Below are 10,025 nucleotides of genomic sequence, written 5' to 3'. Positions count from 1 at the left end.
GAGAAAAAAAAATGTGCAAATGAATTAATTGATCGGCTTCCCTAAACCATTGAGGAGAACCTGGGGACATCAAACAAAACACAGATAACGATTTCATCCTCGGCATCCTTTTCACATGAACGGGGACCTTTTCTGTGTCTCAGCAGTGCTTTAGAGGAGCATTGACTCGCTGCGGAGATAATTAAACATTCTGATGGAAATCAGGCAGGGCTTAACTGATGACACAAGAAGAGGCAGGGGTCCGTTCTGTCTCTCTCTACATCAGTCACACACACACACACACACACACACACACACACACACACACACACACACACACACACACACACACACAAACACACACACACACACACAGACACACACACACAGTAAAGCTTCAGCAGATGTGATAGATGCAAATGTGAAGAGACAGTTGAAGAAAGCCAAACAGACGAGCCAACAAATCCGACCTGTTTTTAACATACTTCATGCTAATGAGGCTCTTTCGCCATTTTTCCTCTTTCATCTTTTTTTTCCCCCTCTTCAGTTTCTCATACCAACCAAAGGCATGAAGGCCCCAGGGCCCGGGCCAGGACTGACAGTACATCGAGACTCGCTCTGTATTTGTAATAATGGCCTGGTCAATGCTGAGACGAGAGCCAGACGCTCGTTCTACTCACGTACCTGCCCACACGCCTCCATACCTGCAAGAATTTGCAAAAGAGAATTTGTTCTCGGCAAAGATAAAGGTCAGGAATGGCAGATGCCTTACATCAGCTGCGTTTGGTTCTGTGAAGTCCTTCACAAAATCCGACTCCTGACCATGAAGACCTGGTCGCATTTTCATTTCAACCTGTTATGCAAACTTTTATGATTAGGAACATGATTTGTCATGGGTGGCAAACGTCAGAAATTATGTTGAGGGTTCGTGCAATTCGAGCAGAAACATGATGCAATTAGTCCAGGACACGTTTACATTTCAACACAAAACCAGCCGCAGAATGATATGATCTGCTCGACGCGGTCAACACGTCCATTATTATTACATGTACATTGATGATATCTAGCAGATGCCATTATCCAAGCCAGAAGACTTGTAGTCCAAAAAAGTCCCAGGTTCAAACCCCACTTACTACCATTTTGTCCCTGAGCAAGTCGCTTAACCCAGGTGGGACTGTCCCTGTAACTACTGAGTGTAAGGCTGATGAAATTCTGTAAATGTAAAAAAGTAAGTGTAATGCAGGGCGAGATTGTAAATTCATGATCGGAGGTTACCATGACATTATAACTGATTTGACTTCAGTTGACCACATTCCTGAAGAGATGAATGGATTTGCTTGACGTCTGAGCCAGTAAAAATGTGCCTAATCCCGTATTTCTGAAAGGAAGTGGGGTCATAAAGTAATTAATACAATTATTTGAATTATTAGGCAGGAGACAAAAAAAAATGTTTTTTTTACTCCCAACTACGAAGGCAGCACTGCTACATGGCACGGTAACACTGCATTATTAATTTATTCAAAAGTGAACAAAGTCTGTAACCATGAGAACAAATATTCTGAGGTTCAATAAAACAAAGTGCTGTTCTGTCTGGAATGGGAACGAAAGTTTCTATTGGAAAAATGCCACCAACAGAGCCAGAGTTAAGGGCCAATATTATAAATAAATGGCAGAAATCAGGAGATTACACGGCTGTGTGTTTAGCAGCAGGAGCGGCGCGATTACATTCCTGCTCTGTTTGTGCTGGGCACGTTTAGGGCCGGTACTCATCGCAGGCAGTGTTGGTGTTTTGTCTGAAAACACCAGTCGGCGGCTCATAAAACGAATGCCTGGTCAGTGTTTCCATCCCAGCCTCGAGCGGCCGCCAATCCCTTAGTTTAAAATGTGCAATTATGTAACGTTTAAAACATTTTAAAAAATGAGCACAGACAGACAGAACGAAAAAAAACGTCATATCAAAGTTGTCCCAGCATTGGGTGACAGAGATTTGCGGTAAATCATGCTAGCACGCTAACAGCGCCCCGTCTTGCAATACCGCTGTGTACCTGAAGAGGTGACGGTGAGTTACTGTCCTCACACCTTCTTTTACCTTCATGGCTGCTTTTCACAATCATCACCAGAGTGAAGCCAACGCTGTGAAATTCTGTCATCACTGCCAAAGTTCCTAAAATTTTTGTTTACATTAGATTTTTTTTGCTGCACAACTTTATGTTTACATTTACCGCATTTATCAGACGCCCTTATCCAGAGCGACGTACAATCAGTAGTTACAGGGGACAAGCCCCCCCTCTAGACACTCAGGGTTAAGTGTCTTACTCAGGGACACAATGGTAGTAAGTGGGGTTTGTTGTCCTCTGGTTCAGAGGTGAGTGTCTAACCCACCAGGTTACTACTACTCTACTTCATGGTTCTGAGCATTTGGTTTGGTTGTACAATGTAGAAAACTATTTAAAAAAAGAAAAAATGGTGCAATGGCTCCTTCTCCATCATGTTCCTGCAGATGTTTATTGAGGTTCTCCACATGGGATGGACATCCATGCGTTTTCTTTTTCTTTTTTTTTTTACAGGTGGGATATGACCTCCCCAACTGGCCAAATCTTACAACTTGCACCTCTGAGGAAGTACCTGTTGCATTGCACCACAAATCAATGAAACTCGTATAAGTGAGTAATGAAAGACAGAGAAGATGAAGAAAAGTGTGGGTGGAGCTCTGCCCCCCAGGACCCATCTGTGCCCAAGATCTGCCGTAAAAAGCCAAAACCAATAAGGAGATGCTAGCGTGGTAGAGTCCATCATTAATGTTTCAGTTGAGCCAGCTGCTGAACATGGCGCTCGCCGGCACTTAATCAATAGTGCCGCGGCACGGACGCGCTAATGGGTTCTTTAAACGTTCATTAAGAACCCCGGACAAACCTTTTATCATGCCAGTGGGCCGTGCTCCAGCCCCTCTGTTGCAGAAATGAGGGAGTTCGTATCAGTCACACACACGGCCCTTTCTGTGCTTCCGCCCCGCAGGGTGGGAATAAAGTCCTAATCTCCGTCTCCCCTCCCTATTCCCGGTCGAGAAGATGAATCGGTCACACTCCGCACGGCCATTTCACACCGCGTTTCCCCAGCGCCGGGAGACCGGCTTTCGCAGTGGAAACAGGACGATTAGCTTATGGCTTCTTTCCCGGATATACACTATTATACATGAATATACTTACACACACCCAGACAGACAGAACCTTACAAACCTTCAGACTAAAGTACAAGTACGCACACGTAGAAGAGTTGGGAAGATATTAAAGTAGAGGAGAGGTTGGAGAGTGTCTGTGTGTGTCAGAGTGTGTGTTGTTTCAGTGCTTACGGGGAGTGTTAAGGATTCACATTAAAAGTGACACAGCGAGGGGCTGGGAGACCAGAGTGAGCAGGGTCCCAGTGAGAATGTGTGTGTGTGTGTGTGTCGGTAGGGGGGTGGGCTTGTGAGAGAGAGTGAGAAAGCAGACTGGGGTGACAGCTCTGGGAGGCTGAGGTGCGAAATTTGGCCATTATCATGAGAGTGGGATGAATATCCCATGAATATCGCCGGAGCAGACACCCCCCCCCACGCATACAAACTCTTGAAACACACACACGGCAACATACACACACTTTCTTAACTTCTATGGGACGTGTCCTAAAAAAGCCAACGAGTTTAACTTGGAAAAGAAAACTTCCGTGTTCTGCTTGACTGCAGGGCGAATCTTTATTATGGTGTTTTATTCAGACACACCCCTCACACACACACACACACACACACACAGGAACACACACTGTGTAGTTCATCAGTGAGCGTCCATGTAGGCCCACCAGAGCGCTGTCTTTAAATCTGCCTTCTTGGCTACATTAAACAGGATCAATACGCTGAAACACAAAAGCCCCGTTGAGCTTTGATGCTTTTCCATGTTCATCCAGACCCATGAATAAGTCATAAGTCTTCCGCGCCGCGTCCACGGACCATAAATTTCTCATCCGTAATTACAGGGCAGCAAATTAAACAAACGGCGTGTCGTCGCAGCATAAACACTCTAATTAAACTGCATCTTTGAACCGGTGCAGCTCCTCGCCAAGCGGCTCCCCCGTCCTGGACCGGGCCCAAGCGCAGCAGAGACGCGGACCCGCGGCGGAAGGTGGAGGAGGTCATTGTTAAAAACAGGGGCGGAGGGGCAGGCAGTGGTGAGGTTTGCGTGGCTGTGAAGTTGCGATAAATATTACAGCACTTCCTGCCATTTTTTATTTTTAGGACCTGGAGATGCCGCTGAGAGTCTCAGAGTCCAGGACCTGGTATCATAAAACAAAAAAAAGTAAAAATCATATTATTCTCGTTAATATGATGTCACAGTTTATTATACAGACTATTTATACACATACACATCCAATACTGTTCAGAAGTTTAGAGTCATTTTGAAATGTCCTTGTTTTTGCGAAGAAACAATTGTTTGGTGCATTAAAAAGGCATCAAATGAGTGAAAAAATGAATCCAGACATTGTTGAGGTTGTAAATGATTCTGGTAGGCTGGAAATGTCTGTAAATAACGGATTGTCTACATACATGTAGAGAGGAGCTTTGTTACCGAGAATAAGTTTTGAGATCCAGTGGAGTGCTGTTTTCGTTAACCCAAGTCCGTCACTTTAAACGATTTATTCATTATTAGAAAATCTCAGTAGAGTTTATTAAAGAAACAATGAGACTGGCCAAATTCACACTATTACAGTATTTAGCAGATGTGAATTCGACATCATCATGATTTCCAAAATGTTTTTTATAATTTTTCCATTTTTTTTATTGTTCTTTCTAAAATATTTTATTTTCAGAGACAAACACGGAAAATTCTTAAATGACCCCAAACATTTGAACGTAGAGCAACTCAAGGAGATCATACACATTTATTGTTTCACTGAACAGTAAAATTTCAAATATGTAAAAAACTAAAATATACAAGTAATTAAACAAGTTTATTTTGTAGAAGTTATTTGTAGAAGAAGTTATTTTAAACAAGTATTTTTTGTGTTGGTGTTACTAATTTAAAAAAGTTGACTCTATTTCAATAGAATGTAAAAATTTCATAAAAGTTATTAAAGTGCACTTTTATTTATATATTATCATTATCATCAAAAAAAAAAAAAACAAGAAAAAAAATTAAAAAAGGAGGACTCTCATAAAAATGTGCGGACCAGAGTCAGAGGAAGTGAGAGGAAATGAAACAGCTTTATTAAAGAAAGAGATCAGTGCCAGGTCAGCGAACACACTGTTCACCAGATTCGGATCAAAATGAGGCTGTCTGGACGTCTCTCCTGTACCTCGCAATGTAAGAAACTGAGTGAAGAAAATGTGTAATTGCATGGCAAATAAAATGACTTGGCCTCGTCCACCATCGCCCACATTCTGATCATGAGCCACGCCCACCTTGGACACCCACGCCTGGAGTCCTTCATCCCTACAGACCGCTGGAACCAGCTCCAGCGCCAGGCCTGGACTCGTGTTGACGTGCATGTTGTGTTGTACTTATTATAGTTTTTTTGATGATTAATACACGGCCTCTCTGATGGAGCACTCCAAAAAATGTTTAATATAATGTCATAATTTGACAGTCCCGGATTTGGCAAGAATAAGGCGTCTCCAGGTCTCTCTTTTCTCTCCACCATCGTGGAGTCATCCAAAGGCCTTTCAGTTAATCATTCCTGTGATTCATCACAGAATCAATAAGGCCGCTGACTCGAAATCCGACTCCCAGCGGGGCTTCCAGCAGGCTGCCGGGTCCCCCAGTACTTTTTACTGGTGGATCATTCTTCGCCTCCGACCGAAGGCCGACTAACAAAAAGCCATTGAGGGGATTGAATATTCATGTGGTTTAAAACAGCCCCCGAGACGCAGCGCCAGTCACGGTCAGGCGCATCCTGATTGACCCGCCCTGATTAAAAACGAGTGTTGGGCTCATTAAAGCAACAGTAATACCTTCACCCACTGCAATACCGGAAATGAAGCAGGTTTTAATTATTCCGTCGCTGCAGTGAACATTCAAAGATTCTCGTGATAAAGTCATGAGAATATGAAAGCAGTGGTTTTAAAAAATGCAGAGTTTGGCTGAAAATAATCTCACGTCCCGTTGAGGGGTAGAAAATAAAGACTTTTCAGCAGGAAGAGATTGTCTGAACTCCGCCCCGCCCGCATCCTGCTTTTATCAGCGGTGTCACCTTCTGACCAAAAAATGGGAGGAATCCTAATGCACATACCTACACACACACACACACACACACACACACACACTGCCATGGACAGAATTAGATATCCTACTGTTTCCATTGTGCACTGTTCATTACTTCACCATTATAAATGGCTTTATTTACAATGAAATGATAATGAATTTAGTTTCACAATGTCCTGTGATTCTTATTAATTTTATTTATAGTGCAGCAGTGTTGCAGTCATACTATGTGTGTGTGTGTGTGTGTGTGTTTTCCTTTTCTAACTTCTAACCACCTCCTATAGTGGTATCCTGTGCATTCAGAACAGAGTGGATTTAGGCATGCTGTGTTCCGGCCTAGGGTTCTAAAGTAACACACACACACACACACACACACACATCACAGTGCAGGCCTCATTACAGACACATCTTCTCTCAGTTCATTATGTTGTTGTCATGGTTTTGTTTAATCTCTGCTTGCTGAAAGCCTTACATTAGTGAAGCACACCAGGGTGCTTTGACCCCCCCCATACACACACACACACACACACACACACACACACACACACACACACACAGAGGTGCTTTGAAAGCAGTGTTTTTATTCAGCACGAGACGGGGACTTTCATTGCTAGAGTTAGCTGAATAATTAATGACATATTTCCCCGGTATAATTACCAGAGCCCACGGCACATGCTCCTCTCTGAACTCATCCGTTTAAGATTTTTTTGTTCCTGCTCTTGTCTCTCTCTCTCTCTCTCTCTGAAGAGCACACTTACACTTACACTTACACACACACACACACACACACTGAGAACATTCAAAACAAAACGTTCTTTCACTGCTGAGAGAGTCAATATATTGTAAGCCCAAGGTTATGGAGCTTCATTAATGTTCTTAATATTGTGTGTGTGTGTAAGTAAGTATGTGTGTGTGTATTTAGTGGGGGGTGGGGGCTCATGCTGAGTCATGATGGGACTCTAATAGTATTTTCTTCATGAAAGCTCCAGCATATGTGTATATGTGTGTGTGTTTATTTGCTGGAGTGAAAGAATGTGCAGGTTACAGGTAATATGGACATTAGTGTAGTTCAACACAGGATTACTGAAAAATGTGACCAAAAGTTTTTAAAAAAGTGTGTGTGTGTGTGTGTGTGTGTGGAATGTGAAACATAAATAATCTTAGAAATAAAACATAATCTCGTCTCCTTCAGCTCTCAGACTGCATTAGTGTTACAGATCTGCTGAGTGCAGGGTGGGGGTGGAAATGGACGGGAATGTGTGAACATTTGCACCGATCTCCCTCCCTCACACAAACACACACACACACACAGCTCTGCAACAAAAACGCTACCAAGGCCTATAGCACTGCTATATCACTCAGGCCAATCTAACACCATCCCCAAAACTGCTCTCCCATGAGTCCTACCTGTTAACCTCAACCCGTACGTAACGTCCATCCCTCATCAGCCTCGCGCCGAGAAGCCGCTCAGTGGGAGCCCTGAACCCGTTCCCACTCTCCTTCCAGGGAGGAGCCCGTGGAATGGGACCAGCACACCGCCGCCTGGCTATTTCCACTATGTTTAATGAATTTCAGCCTTCTTCACCATGAGGAGCTGTTGATTAGACGATCGGCTCAACCAAATCTGACCAGACCAGGACAACCATAATGTGACGTCTTGTCCTTCACTAAAAGATAATTTTAATGAAGCTCTCTATTCAAAAAGTGCATTTATTCTACAACAACAGACCCATCGTGTTTTCAGCTAAGAAAAGATTTAGCTGACAATTGGAATTTGGATTTAATATGTGGTCGGTTCTGAACATCATAAAACTGCGTCTTATAGTTTACCCAAAAAATCTTTACAAAGTTGCTGTGGTCTCATCATTTTTTCTCTCAAGAGCTCAATGTTTACAGAAAAATTCCTGAATTTTCTTTTACATTTACATTTAGAGCATTTACCAGATGCCCTTATCCAGAGTGACTTACAATCAGTAGTTACAGGGACAGTCCCCCCCTGGAGCAACTTAGGGTTAAGTATCTTGCTCAGGGACACAATGGTAGTAATTGGGATTTGAACCTGGGTCTTCTGGTTTATAGGCGAGTGTGTTAACCACCTCAACCCCCCTGCTTTAGTCCAGGGAGGGCATCTGTGTGCTGCAGTTTACTAATTAAGGGCTTTGATTGGCTGAAGGCTACCTGCCCCCAAAACGTATCAAACAGACCAAATGTCCTCCACCTCGTTCAGCAATGGTCAGGTCCTGCCAACGGGACCAACAAAGCAGGGACGATGACGCTGTGGTGGATCAGGATTTTCACACACGTGCCACTGGCGGATTGTCCACCCAGAGGCCAAACTTTGATCATTAATATTCATTATTAGTTCATTAAATGGTCATCCTGTCCCCCATCCTAGACCTCCGGGAACCAAGAGTGTGGGTGGCTTTCCAGGGACCAGGTTAGACATGCAGGCTTTAATAAAGTGTGCAGTGAGGCAATTTGTAAAATGCTGGCTTGTGTGTCTTGTTCCTGAAAATGAGCTGAAAAGTACGTTTTTTTCTGAAATCTAAAGGGCCCCACTAAAGACTTCATTTCTGCATAAAAAACCCATTTGGCGCTCATTAAATGTTATTTTTAATGAGTAGACATTATACCAGCTTCAAAAGAGCTCCTAAACTCCCATGAGCACCTGCACTTCAGGGTCAAACAAGCGACAGGCTGATGTCAGTCCCACAATTTATTGGTTCAAAGGCCGTCAGTAAACTGAACCATGGAAACCCAGACACCAGAAATACAGGAGGCCAGCGCGCCACGCTCCCAGCTGTCAATCAAAGTTTGCGTCACAAATCCTGCCTGACGGCTTCGGCAGCGCCGAGCGCGGGAAAACAGAGGAGAGAATGCGATGTCAGAAAACCAAAATAAACCCCCCCAAAAAAACATCACAGCCCCTTTTCATGTACAACATCTGAAATCTTTCAAACATGCAGGTCAATTCCGGCACATAAACCGATGATGAAAGAGTTCATTCAATTAATACGTTTAATTTCATTTTTACAATCACAATTTCTTACATATTTAGCAAGGTTTATCTTAATAACTAATTTTGTACGTTACTTTTAGTCATTTGCGGTGATCTATGTTTGTAATCATGGCTATAAACCCAATGCCGGTTGTATTTCTGCATCTGAAGTAGATACTTTAAATTTGAAAATAAGATTTATTGCTCTAATTATGTCTGAAGTACCCGTATAAACCCACGTAATAAGCATTGCTGTCTTTTGAAGTCAGAGGAGCACAAATATTATTGCTAAACAACAATAATAAGAACGCCGCTATTAGTACTATTACTAATGCTAATATTATAATGAGTTAATAATAAAGTTTATTAAGAAATAGTTTTATAATAAAGGGCCCGAGGAAGTGTGTTTCCGACGCTCCCGACAGAGGGCAGCATTGCCTGTTTAAATCCGCGGGCATCAACGTTCCTCTCTCGCTGCGTTTCTTTCTGCCTCTGAACGCTTTAGTTTAATAATCAGTAGCGATTCCTTCCACGGACGCTCGCTTACGACGTTTTATTAACGACGACGGAATCTGTGGCCATTCGACGGGGCGCCGAGAACCGTCTGGAGTAACAGGTGGGCGCCGGTGGTCCTCCGGGCCCCGTTTGCAGCGCGCAGGGACCCGGGCCGCTCCGTCCGGGTGGGCGTGGCCGGCCGGACGACAGGGACGGGCCTCGGCTCGCCGATTGGTCGGCGGCGGCGCGGGGGGGGCGGGGCGTCCCCGCGCCGCGGCCGCGGCGCTGCGCGAACCGGAGCGCGTGAGCGCCGTGCGTCAGTCAAA

The sequence above is a fragment of the Denticeps clupeoides genome, chromosome 6 (genome assembly GCF_900700375.1).
Source record: "Denticeps clupeoides chromosome 6, fDenClu1.1, whole genome shotgun sequence".
Lineage (NCBI taxonomy): Eukaryota > Metazoa > Chordata > Actinopteri > Clupeiformes > Denticipitidae > Denticeps > Denticeps clupeoides.
This window is presented reverse-complemented; position numbering follows the sequence as displayed.